This window comes from Trachypithecus francoisi, unplaced genomic scaffold (genome assembly GCF_009764315.1).
Source record: "Trachypithecus francoisi isolate TF-2019V2 unplaced genomic scaffold, Tfra_2.0 Lachesis_group15, whole genome shotgun sequence".
NCBI lineage: Eukaryota > Metazoa > Chordata > Mammalia > Primates > Cercopithecidae > Trachypithecus > Trachypithecus francoisi.
The window spans coordinates 7,438,791-7,452,696 of NW_022681460.1; the positions used below are offsets into that span (position 1 = coordinate 7,438,791).

Genomic DNA, 13,906 nt, shown 5'->3' on the forward strand with positions numbered 1-13,906 from the left:
GACAATGAAAGGTGGAAAATAAAGGTGAGGTTAAAAAAAAAAAAAAAAGTATCTTGTAGGATAAATTCCTGGAAGAGGAACTGTTTTATCAATGGGTATACATATTGGTCATTTTGATACATATTGCCAAGTCATGCTTCACAGAGATGCTACCAAATTACATTTCTATAAAAAATAAATGACCACCTGTTTTTCTAATGTCTATCCAAAGAGAATGCTATCAAAGTTTGATTCTTAACATTACAGTTAAAAATGGTATTTCTGGGTTGTTTTATTTCTCTGTGAGAATAATTACCTTTTAAAGCTATTTTTGAAAGTCATCTATATATCCTTTTCTGAGAATTGTATTTTCCTATCTTTTGCCATTTTTTTCTCTACTGAGGCACTGACCTATTTCAAAAGAGTTATTTTATATTAGAGAGATTAGTCTTGAGTGTGACAGGAGTTTCGACTTCTTCTTTTGTCATGACAATTTTAAAATGTTTTTAGAATTCATTAACCCTTTATAGATGCTGATTTTTGAGTCATCTTAGAAAGATTTCCCCCATTTTGTGGCATAAAGAAGAGAAACAATCAGAAAGGAACATTCATAATGGTTTATTCTCATACTTTTATGATTTATTTTCTTTACATTTAAATCATTAGTCTATTTGTAACTTTTCCTGGTATAAAATGTAAGGTAAGTTTCCAACTGTGGATTTTTTTTTAGGTCATATCCAGTTGTCTTATTGTATTTATTGACTAGTTCTCCAGTGATTGGAGGTTTCACCTTATCATAAATTTCTATTTTTTGACTTTCCACTCTGTTTCCCTGGGCTGTCTTCCTTATTTGTGAACAGTACCGTTTTGATCTGATTATCACAACTGTTAAAATGATTTTAATATTTGGTAGGCTGGTCCTTTCACATTACTTTCCTAGGTTTATTATTATTATCACCATAATTTGTTTACTTTTCCATTTAAAGTTTAGACACAAATTTTAGATGTAAGTTTGACTCTGTGGACCTACATAGAACCTTGGATTCAACAATTAGATAAAACACATTCTTTACAAGCATATAAGGACTATTTTGAAAAACTGAATAAGCACTAAGCCACAAAACAAGTCTTAAGAAATTCCAAAATGGCGATGTCATACATGTCACATTTTCTACAGAAAGTTAAAGAAAATAACAAATCATTAACTAAAAGATAGCTAAACTTTTAATACCCCACATATTCGGAAATTTAAGAACACTTTAAAATCACTCAGCGATCAAAGAGAAAACCATTATAGAAAGAACAACACATTAAGAATTGAATCCCAATTAAATTACTTAACCTCCAAATAGTAGAAAAATTCCCCTTTCTTTTTTTTTTTTTTTTGTTTGAGACGGAGTCTGGCTCTGTCGCCCAGGCTGGAGTGCAGTGTCCGGATCTCAGCTCACTGCAAGCTCCGCCTCCTGGGTTCACGCCATTCTCCTGCCTCAGCCTCCCGAGTAGCTGGGACTACAGGCGCCCGCCACCTCGCCCGGCTAATTTGTTATATTTTTTAGTAGAGACGGGGTTTCACCGTGTTAGCCAGGATGGTCTCGATCTCCTGACCTCGTGATCCGCCCGTCTCGGCCTCCCAAAGTGCTGGGATTACAGGTTTGAGCCACCGTGCCCGGCCGAAAAATTCCCCTTTCTACTGACTCTTTTTGAGAACAGAAAAGAGGAAAAGCTACATAGCTGACTGTCTGAGGCCAACATAACTTTAATATGAAAACCAGAGTTCAATCTCACTGAGGCCAATGTAACTTAACACTGAAACCATAGAGGTCAATCTCACTGAAATCCAAACAAAGAGGCACATTGAATGATGGCCAAATAGGCCATATCACAGAAATGCCAGAAATTTTTAACATCATGTTTACATTTTCAGATTAAAGGAAGACAAGATAATGTTAATAGATGCAGGTAAAACTTTTGATAACATTTCTTCACTAAAAGATAAAAACGCTTAGCAGAAACCTATAGCAGATCCCATACTTCATGGTGAAACTAGGATTATTCCCATTTTGGTCAGAAAGAAGATAAGAAGACAGTTACTATTTTTATTCAACCCTGCACTGGAGGTTCTAGCTAATGTGGTAAGACAAGAAAAGTACATGCAAAGATTGGAAAGGGAAAAACAAAACTGTTCGTATTTGCGGATGATATGGCTGTCTACGTAGCACACCCTGAGAGTCTATAGACACGCTCAATTAATAAAAGCTCTGTAAAAAATTGTTGCATAAAAAAATCAATGCACTAAAAATAATAGCATTTCCATACACGATTAAAAACTACTTCGAAAATATTTTTTTAAAGTTCACAATAACAAGAGATGAAGTAAAACAAACACTTTACGATAAGAAAATTAACAATATGTAAGGCCTAATGGAGACAATTACAAGAGATTACTGACAAATACAGACAGAGGACAGAAATAATCTTCTATGAATAAATGCATATATTGATTTTGCTTACGGTTGGGTAGACTGAAACTTAGAAAGGTGATGATTCTGCCCAAATTAATCATCATCTCTATGGCTGGCTGCTTTACTACAAATGCTGATGGCTCTGTCTAGCTGGAAGATATTAATTACTGAGTAACAAATCTGGATTTGAGAATGGAGAATCAAATTATTTTACGGAATAACCTTATTTTAAGTTTCTGTCAAAAAGGCTAAAAGACAGCTAAAGGTCAGTTGTAAGCAGATCTCAAATTTATGCACACTTAACCTTTATTATCCAGGCATTGTATGTTCCCGACGGTAACAGTCAAAGAATGATACTTTCAAGTGTAATAAATAAGAAAGAAATAATCTCTTATTTCATGGCTTCGAAAATTCCCACTCAATCTCTTGTCAAAAAGTTAAAGGAATTTCCTAAAACTTGAAAACCTGCATTTATTTTAACAATAAGGAGATAAAAAGGAGTAAAATATACATTGAAATGCATTGTCAAAGCTTCTCTTTCCTTGATCACATATCTGTATAATGCTAAAAATAGTATACTTTGGTCAGAGTTAGAGGGAGAATAACTGCACTTTGGGATAACAGGTGTTCATAAATAACAAGGCAAGAAATATATGATAGGCCTGAAAAGTCTTGGCAGAGTTTTAGAAATTGAGACTGTTAGAAACAGATTATTTGTGGCTTTCACCACTGGTATTAATTGTAAAACATGGTCCTATTTTACAAAAACTCTCCTTGAATAAGGTAATGTAGTGCGAATTTTAATACACTCAACCAAATAAGTAGAATTAAATAGGTCAGGAAAGGATTAATTCAGGTGAAGTTAATGCCAGGAAGCAATTTTAAGAAGAAATTGTTATGATAGTGGCACTACTGTCTCTTACATCAGCATATAATTTTGCTGTGTATATATTTTGCAGAGATTTGTTCCAATTTGTTAAAGCTCTTTATACTGAGGATGCTTTATATTTCTTAATCAAATGTCGCTAAAGCAAAAAATATATATACTGAATAGCTACAATAGTTATAGCATTGTGCTGAATGTTAGGGAGAGATGGGGCTAGTTAGTGGGTAGGAAAAATAAAAGGAAAGTGTGTTAGAGAAATACCACTTATTTCCTTGGATTCATATTTTAGTATGATCAGAATGAATCGATGACACTCTGTCTTCATGGAGAGCAGCCTGGGTGTGCAATCAGGCACCCCCAGGTTCAAAGTCATCGCTGGTATGTAGTGAAATCCACCAGTTTTCAAATGCTGCGACTGGTGGAAACGTAACAGAGCTCCTCTGGGCATTAGTTCATCATTTGCAACATGATACCTAACTCCTGGGGTTATTATAAGGATGAAACGATATCATTTAGCATGTGCTAAATGATATTAATTCCCTTTCTATTCTCTGAAGAGGAAATAATACAATCACAAAAAGTTAAGTAAGATTTCAAGTGATTAAGTACCAAATGAAGGGTACATACTAAGGCTACGTGGAAGAAAAGCTCTGGTTAAGAGAAAGGAGAGATCATTATGGGCTGGAGTCAGGAAAATGTTTCATTGGGGCGGGCGGACTTTGATAAGCCCTGTGGGATAAGAAGGGGTGAGCGTTCTGGGCAAAGGATATCCCCTGATGATGGCACAGAGGTGAGCACAGGATAGTCAAGATAACAGCGGCTTGTTGGGGTTAAGGTAGCCTGAGTTGGAATGAAGTGGCAGGTAATATCAGGGAGCCAGGAGGGAGCCCTCTCTGCAGGCTGAGTCTGGACTGGACACTTTAGGCAACAAGGAAAATAGAGATGATTAAATAACCATTTGGTAAGTATAGTCTGAAGTGCAGGCTGGCCTGGGAAGCTCAAGGTACAGGAGTGAACATCTTGGGGTAGAATCATCAGTTCGGGCCAGGCACGATGGCTCAAGTCTGTAATCCCAGCACTTTGGGAGGCTGAGGCAGATGGATCATGAGGTCAAGAGATCGAGACCATCCTGGCCAACATGGTGAAACCCTGTCTCTACTAAAAATACAAAAATTAGCTGGGCATGGTGGCGCACGCCTGTAGTCCCAGCTACTCGGGAGGATGAGGCTGAGGCAGGAGAATAGCTTGAATTTGGCAGGTGGAGGTTGCAGTGAGCAGAGATCACGCCACTGCACTCCAGCCTGGGGGACAGAGCGAGACACCATCTCAAAAAAAAAAAAAAAAAAAGAAGCCAGGTGCGGTAGCTCACATCTGTAATCCTAGCACTTTGGGAGACCGAGGCAGGCGGATCACGAGGTCAGGAGATCGAGACCATCCTGGCTAACATGGTGAAACCCATCTCTACTAAAAATACAAAAAATTGGCCGGGCCTGGTGGCGGGTGCCTGTAGTCCCAGCTACTTGGGAGGCTGAGGCAGGAGAATGGCGTGAACCCAGGAGGCGGAGCTTGCAGTGAGCCGAGATTGTGCCACTGCACTGCAGCCTGGGCAAGAGAGCGAGACTCTGTCCCCTCACACACACACAAAAAATCAGTTCGAGACTATAGCAGAAGTTCAAGTACGAAGCCACAGGGGCCTGAATGGTGGTATTGACCTATAAGGCAGGCTGAAAATGACAGAAGAAGGAATTATATGTGAAGAAATAATGGAAGAATACATTCGAGAACTGGCTGACGAACTGAACATGGAGAATAACGTGATGGAATATGTGTTATGGCTAGGTTTCCAGCATTTAGGGACAGTAAAACGACATGGACATTGTCGGAATCAGAGAGCTTGTGCAGAGGCCAGGATTACAGGCTGTACCTTCAGTTTGAGATGCAGATCATGAGGCCTCTAGGTGGATGTGCCCAAAGATTTAAGATACATGTTCTGGGTTTTGGAAGAGAGTCAGAAATAACGAGGCACATTGCAGAGTCATTTGGATAAAGACATAGGTAGCATGAGCGTGTAAAGCAAGGAGGTCCTTGGGGGAAACTTTGAGGGCTGTCCTCAGTTAGAGAATAGCAAGAGGAAGACCTGGGAGTCAGGGAGCTCGGAGAACCATGCAAGATAACAGGGTGCTCATGAGCTTTGCATTAAGAAAAAATAAGGGTTGGATGTTCAGCTTGCCTATAATATGGAAAACAGATGACTTTTTTTTTTTTTTTTTGAGACAGGGTCTCACTCTGTCACCCAGGCTGGAGTGGAGTGGCACGATCACGGTTCACTGCAGCCTTGGCTTCTGGGTTCATGTGATCCTCCCACCTCAGCCTCCTGAGTAGCTGGGAACACAGGTGTATATCCCCAGGCCAGTCTGATTTTTTAATTTTCTTGTAGAGATGGGTTCTCCCTGTTTCTTCCCCGAGGCTGCTCTCTAATTCCTGGGCTCAAGCAATCCTCCTGCCTTGGCCTTCCAAAGTGAACAGGCATGAGTCATAGCACCTGGCTGATAATTGTTAAAAATACAAAAACCTGATAGAGTATATGCAATCAGGTCCATACGTTATGAAACACAAATTGTGATGCTAGTTGTTTTGTGTCAATATAAAAATTCTTAAAAAAAATGTGATGGAGGCCGGGCGCGGTGGCTCAAGCCTGTAATCCCAGCACTTTGGGAGGCCGAGACGGGCGGATCATGAGGTCAGGAGATTGAGACCATCCTGGCTAACACGGTGAAACCCCGTCTCTACTAAAAAGTACAAAAAAAAAAAACTAGCCGAGCGAGGTGGCGGGCGCCTGTAGTCCCAGCTACTCAGGAGGCTGAGGCAGGAGAATGGAGTGAACCTGGGAGGCGGAGCTTGCAGTGAGCTGAGATCCGGCCACTGCACTCCAGCCTGGGCAACAGAGCAAGACTCCGTCTCAAAAAAAAAAAAAAAAAAAGTGATGGAAGTATTTACAAAGGAACTTGAACTAGCTTAGGAAGAGAGACTTATCATCCTCACTTACAAAGACCACGCTCCTCTCACAAACACTCTAGTCCCACGGACTACACGTGTGCTGGCAAACTCTCAGGTCTGTGAGTCCTACTTTTTATGAGCTCAACACGGGGAGAGCAGGAGGCGGGTCATGAGCAGGTGAGGAGCCCTGGGAAGACCCTGTTGTTAAAAATGTCATCATGGATTTATCCATTAAGGTTTTATTTCATTTCTTTTTAGAAACAAAATACCTTTTGGAACATTTCAGCTCACAAGCTGCTTGTATCTTGAAGTATAACTATAATTAGAAAATCTGGTTGCTCCTCTCCAACGAATGAAAGAATTCAACTGTTTAACTGGGTAAAGTGAAAAGAAAGGAGAAGTAATTTTGTTGTCTGGAGTATCTCAAGGAGGTAGGCGTGGAGGGAGGAGCCATTGTGAAGGTTTTGGGGAGATGCCAGCAACTCTGCTGCCCGTCTTTTGGTGTGTGTAGGGAAGGTGCCAAGGTGTGTTGTGGGTTCTCAGGAAGGGGGAGATACCTGGAGGGTGGCAAGGGCACTGGCTCGGCCTTCGCTCCTCTGTGACTAGCAGAGGAGCACAAGGGAGTCACCCAGCCCCTCTGGGCTTCTGCCTTCTCACCTGTAGATGGGGCAACAAGCGCCCCCACCTCATAGGAATAGAGAAAGCTAGGAATAGTGCTTGGGTAACAGGAGGGAATCAATGAATGTAAGCCATGAACAACTGTAAAGAAACCCTCTGTTATTTCTATCATTTGAGTTATCTGTTTATAAACTGCAATTTTCAGTTAAGTTCCTCTGTATTCATGATATTCTTTATCTTTTATTTTTATTTTTATTTTTTGAGATGGAGTCTCTCTCTGTCACCCAGGCTGGAGTGCAGTGGCATGATCTCAATTCACTGTAACCTCCACTTCCGGGGTTCAAGCGATTCCCCTGCCTCAGCCCCCTGAGTCGCTGACTACAGACACACCACCATGCCCATCTAATTTTTGCATTTTTGGTAGAGATGGGGTTTTGCCATGTTGGCCAGGTTGGTCTCGAACTCCTGACCTCAAAATGATTTGCCCACACTGGCATCCCAAAGTGCTGGGTTTACAGGCATGAGCCACTGTACCTGGCCCACTATATTCTTTAAATTTTACTTTGCATGGAAAAAATTCCTTTTGGTATGCCAACATTTTCTTTCTTAAACTCTTGTGGTGCTCCTGTCATTTTGTTTAAAATGATTGAAGAACAGAAGTCATTCGTGAAGGACACAGTACACACAGTCCAGAGAGCTTGCAGGTTAAAACCCGGCACAGAGCAATGTCTGCCAGTCACTCAGGGACTTCAAAATAGGTCAGAACATCTTTCCAGAAAATGACACCATCTTTTTGGGTTTGGGTATGACAATAAATTTAGGGGATAAGAACATAAAAGACTGGAAACTTCTTTTGTATTACAATGATGGACTTCTCAATGCATTTTGCATACACACAAGTCCATGTTTACGCAATGACTGTAGATAAATAAATCTATATATATGCTAATTAAATAACAGGATGTAAAATTTATTGATAATCACATTTATCAACTAAACCTTGACAAGTTTTTAAAGAAAAATTATTATGTGTGTAGTAGAATCTCTGCTTTTTTTTTTTTTTTGAGACGGAGTCTTGCTCAGTCACCCAGGCTGGAGTGCAATGGCCAGATCTCGGCTCACTGCAAGCTCCGCCTCCCGGGTTCACGCCATTCTCCTGCCTCAGCCTCCCGAGTAGCTGGGACTACAGGCGCCGCCACCTCGCCCGGCTAGTTTTTTGTATTTTTAGTAGAGACGGGGTTTCACCGTGTTAGCCAGGATGGTCTCGATCTCCTGACCTTGTGATCCGCCCGTCTCGGCCTCCCAAAGTGCTGGGATTACAGGCTTGAGCCACTGCGCCTGGCCGAATCTCTGCTTTCATAGTTTACCCATAGGCCACTCATCTAAGTGTGCCTTTTTTTGTTGTTTTACAGCAAACACAGTAATCAAGTTATTTAGACATTTTAGATTGTATACCAATGACATAGAAAAATGTACAGCCAGTCCACTGGGTTGTCATTTTAGAAATAAACATCTCAAGTCATAATAATAAAGCAGAGTTTTAAAAAGTTACTAGGTTTTCTTTATTTGCCATAAGAAAGACTGAACTTCTTAGTATGTAGTTTGAAGAGTATTTTCTTTAACTCATTGAAGCCTACAGAGAAAATTCAAACCCACAGAGAATGAGAGGGTCATTCTCCAGATTCTCATTAGACAATTTGTGGAAATGGTGTCTCTCTTCTCTCGGTGAACCCTGACTTCTCCATGACTGCTGGAGAAGACCAAGTATCTCTGTTTAGGATGCTCTTTTCTGCTCTTTCCAGCACTAAATTTCTAGCATCACCAATTCCCCTTGCTCCTGGCTCTCTGGACTTTGTGCCCTGCTGCCCTTTGTTGTGATCTTGCATGGCCACTTACATAGAGACTGCTATGCCACCACGTTCCAGCCGCAACATGTGTGGCCAGGCACAGTGGCTCATGCCTGTAATCCTAGCACTTTGGGAGGTTGAGGTGGGTGGATCACCTGACGTCAAGAGTTTGAGACCAACCTGACCAACATGGAGAAATCCCATCTCTACTAAAAATACAAATTAGCCAGGTGTGGTGTCACATGCCTGTTATCTCAGCTACTCAGGAGGTTGAGGCAGGAGAATCGCTTGAACCCAGGAGGGGGAGGTTTCAGTGAGCTGAGATCGTACCATTGCACTCCAGCCTGGGCAACAAAAGCAAAACTCCACCTCAAAAAAAAAAAAAAAAAAAGAATATGTTTGCATGTCTGTGAGGACAGGGACAGTGCTACTTAAAATCATCTGCCTCCTCTGAGTCTTAATCAAGCTGCTGAATATGTGAATTATTCTGTCTTCATTTGGGAGTTAATAAAATACTCAAGTATATGGTTGCTGAATACCCATTTCATTGCACAATGAACATGGTCAATGCATTTGTCTGTTCTTATACTGCTATAAAATGCTACTTGAGACTGGGTAATTTATGAAGGAAGGAGGTTTAATTGACCCACAGTTCCACATAACTGGGGAGGCTTCAGGAAACTTACAATCATGGCAGAAGGCTAAGGGGAAGCAAGGCGTGTCTTACATGGTGGCAGGAGAGAGAGAGCACAGAGGAAACCGCCACTTTTAAACCATTAAATCTCATAAGAACTCCCTCATTATCATGAGAACAGCATGGGAGAAACTGGTCCCATGATCCAATCACCTCCTACCAGGTCCCTCCCTCAAGGTATGGGGATTATAATTTGAGATAAGATTTGGGTGAGGACACAGAGCCAAACCACATTATTCTGCCCTTGGCCCCTCCCAAATCTCATGTCCTTCTCACATTTCAAAACTATTCATGCCTTATCAACAGTCCCCTAAACTCTTAACCAAATTCCAGCATTAACTCAAAAGTCCAAGTCCAAAGTCTCATTTGAGAAAAGGCAAGTACCTTCCACCTATGAGCCCATAAGATAAAAACAACTTAGTTACTTTTAAGTTAAAATGGGGGTACAAGCATTGGGTAAATGTTCCCATTCCACATAGGAGAAATTGGCCAAAACAAAGGAGCCACAGGCCCATGCAAGTCTGAAAACTGGCTGGGCGGTCATTAAATTTTAAAGCTCCAAAATCTCCTTTGACTCCATGTTTTACATCCAAGGCATGCTGATGAAAGAGGTTGACTGCCATGGCCATAGGCAGCTCCACCTCTGTGGTTCTGTAGGGTACAGTTCCTGTGTCTGCTTTCACAGGTTCACCTTGAGTGGCTGTGGCTTTTCCAGGCACATGGCACAAGCTGTCAGTTGATCTATTTTTCTGGTGTCTGGAGAACAGTGGTCCTCTCCTCACAACTCCACTAGGCAGTACCCCAGTGGGGCTCTGTATGGGGGCTCCAACGCCACATTTCCCTTCTGTACTGCCTTAGCAGAAATTCTCCATGAGGGCTCTGCCCCTGCAGCAGACTTCTGCCTGGACATCCAGATGTTTCCATACAGCCTCTGATATCTAGGCAGAGGCTCCCAAACCTCTACTCTTGTCTTCTGTGTACCTGCAGGCCCAAAATCATGTGGAAACTGCCAATGCTTGAGGCTTGCACACTTTGAGGCAATGGCCTGATCTGTACCTTGTCACCTTTTAGCCACAGCTGGAGCTGGAGTAGCTGGGATGCAGGGTGCCATATCCTGGGGCTGTTCAGAGCAGCGGTGCCCTAGGCTCAGCCCATGAAACTATTTTTCCCTCCTAGACCTCCAGGCCTGTGATGGGAAGGGCTGCCATGAAGATCTCTGACATGTCCTGGAGATATTTTCCCCGTTGTCTTGGCTATTAACATTTGGCATCTGATTACTTATGCAAATTTCTGCAGCCAGCTTGAGTTCCTCTCCAGAAAATGGGTTGTTCTTTTCTATTACATGGTCAGGCTGCAAGTTTTCCAAACTTTTATGCTCTGGTTCCCTTTTAAACATAAGTCCCAATTTCAAACCATCTCTTTGTGAACACGTATAACTGAATGCTTTCAGAAAAAGCCAGGCCACATCTTGAATGCTTTGCTGCTTACAAATTTCTTCTGCCAGATACCCTAAATCATCTCTCTCTCAAGTTCAAAGTTCCACAGATCTCAAGGGCAGGGGCAAAATGCTGCCAGTCTCTCTGCTAAAACATAGCAAGAGAGACCTTTGCTTCAGTTCCCAATAAATTCTTCATCTCCATCTGTGACCACCTCAGCCTGGACTTCATTGTGCATATCCCTATCAGCATTTTGATCAAAACCATTCAACAAGTCTCTAGGAAGTTCCAAACTTCCCCACATTTTCCTGTCTTCTTCTGAGTCCTCCAAACTGTTTGAACCTCTGCCTGTTCCCCAGTTCCAAAGTCACTTCCATATTTTCAGGTTATCTTTACAGCAGTACTCCACTCCACTGGTACCAATTTTCTGCATTAGTTTATTCTCACACTGCTATAAAGATACTACTGGAGACTGGGTAATAATTTATGAAGGAAAGAGGTTTAATTGACTCACAGTTATGCATCACTGGGGAGGCCTCAGGAAACTTACAATCATGGTGGAAGCTGAAGGGGGAGCAAGGCACATCTTACATGGCAGCAGAAGAGAGACAGTGCAGGGGAAACTGCCACTTTTAAACCATCAAATCTTGTGAGAACTCCTTCACTATCACGAGAATAGCACAGGGTAAACTGCCCTCGTGATCCGATCATCTTCCACCAAGTCCCTCCCTCGTCACATAGGGATAACAGTTTGAGTTGAGATTTGAGTGGGGACACAGATCCAAACCATATCAGGTAACTAAGATATCTTATATGCAAACTCATAAAATATTTCATTTCTATTCAGAACTAGTAGTATAATAGGCACCTGAAACACACAATTTTATGGAATTGTAAACTTAAAGTCATGTAACTGTGTTCCATGTGTTTCCTATCCCCATGGGATATGCCTTTGCACCTAGCTCAGAGAGCCCTTCCTGTCCTCTCTAGGGAGAATTAGACCATCTGTAACAACAGTGTATGTTGCATATAGATCTATGAGGGCATTTATTATGCTTATGTATTCGTTTATATTCTGTCACCCTCACTAACTTATGAGCCCTGGATGGTCTATTCCATCCATTCTTTTTGCTCTATAACATTTCATACCAATTCATGAGACAGAGGCCATCTCATATTTGTTGAATTAATTACCCAATGAGCCAGTTCTCAAATGACCTCTGGAGAGCAGTCTGTCTCCTCTCTGGCTCATTCTTCAGGTTGCAGCCAGACTCTCCTTTCTAAAAATACTTTGTCCATGTCACTCATCTGCCAAAGGCCCTTCACTGGCTGTGTGCAGGGTCTATCCTGAATGCTTCACTGTGTTGTACTCCATTTTCCAGAATCTGTCCCTGTTTTCTTTCCAGCTTCACATTCTAACATTTCATCCTCACATCTTAAGTTCTAAATGCACCAAATATTTGCTAGATGTGTCCCGCTTTTCTGTATGCCTGGAGTACTTTTCCAGTTTTTCCATTTTGATACTCATCTTTTTATTCTTTACGAAATCATACTGCATCCTTTCCACATAATAGTAGTTAAGAGTGTACATGTTGGAGCCTCAGTCCAAATCCTGCCCCAGCAGGATGGATGGATGGATGGATGGATGGATAAATGAATGAGTAAATAAATTGCTCTTTAGTTAATTCACTCCACCCTCTCTGGATCAAATGTCCTCTATTTTACTGTGTGGAAATTTCTGCAAAACACGTCAAGGAAGTGTTGGTTTCAGACCTCCTGGCTTTAGTCATCTGGGATAACAAGTCATTTTGTGTGACTTTAAATCCTTCATTTCAATCCCCTTTTGATTCGCAAGTGAGAACCAGCATCCCATTTAGGGTAAAATGACTTGCCCAAAGGCAGGAAGTGATTGAATTGCCCACTCATCAATCCTAACTTATTTAGGCTCATTGTTCTTTGCCAACTGAAAGGGGCCTTTGATTTCATTTAGGCTCTTGCACTTTCAGTTCATGAAATGTGTCAAACAAGGCGCAGCTTATTAGGTTTATTAGATCTGGCCTCATTCCACGGTTATGCGTTATGATCCACAATACGCAGTCTAGCAGTTTCCAGAGTGCGGCTGTTAGTCAGATTCAGTACTGTCTGTACTCACAGTGCAGCTCTTTATAAGTCCTGGAACTATGGAAAAAAAGAGAGCTAAATAATTCTCTAATGCTAATTTCTGATAGCCTATATAGTTTTAAAATAGAGAGAGATAAAATAATTTTTAAAAATCCACAAAACAAGTTTGCATGCTTCAAGTGGTTAAACCTTCCATCTTGCAACATACTATTAGCATTAGCAATTAATTTTAGCAGATCAATTCAGCAGATCTGAGCAGATTGACTTAGCAAATTAAAATATTAGTCATGTCATTACATTTTGATTAGAAATAAGGCAACACCGCAAGTTATTAAAGTTAAAATCATCAATGAGAGTAGAAACCAAGTATTTCCTTTCATTGTTCCCAGTGGTGTGCTGGCAAATGTGGAACTGTCAGAGGCATTTGAGCCACAGCAACTCCATCTTGAATAGGATCTGGGTAAAATGGGGCTGAGATCTACTGGGCTGGGCATTCCCAGGCAGTTAAGGCATTCTTTTTTTTTTTTTTTTTTGAGACGGAGTCTCGCTCTTGTTACCCAGGCTGGAGTGCAATGGCATGATCTCGGCTCACCTCCACCTCCCGGGTTCAAGTGATTCTCCTGCCTCAGCCTCCCAAGTAGATGGGATTACAGGTGCACACCACGATGCCTGGCTAATTTTTGTATTATTATTATTATTTTTTTTGACAAGGAGTCTCACTCTGTCACCCAGGCTGGAGTGCAGTGGTACGATCTTGGCTCACTGCAACTTCTGCCTTCCAAGTTCAAGCGATTCTCCTGCCTCAGCCTCCCAAGTGGCTGGATTGCAGGCGCCCGCCACCACTCCTGGCTAATTTTTGTATTTTC

The 13,906-nt window shown here is 41.6% G+C and overlaps 1 protein-coding gene across 2 annotated transcripts in view; it reads right to left on the reverse strand.

The window, feature by feature from the left end:
• PACRG (parkin coregulated) overlaps positions 1-13,906 on the reverse strand; it is a 582,476-nt gene that overhangs the window by 265,474 nt on the left and 303,096 nt on the right. The gene's annotated exons all lie outside the window — the stretch shown is intronic.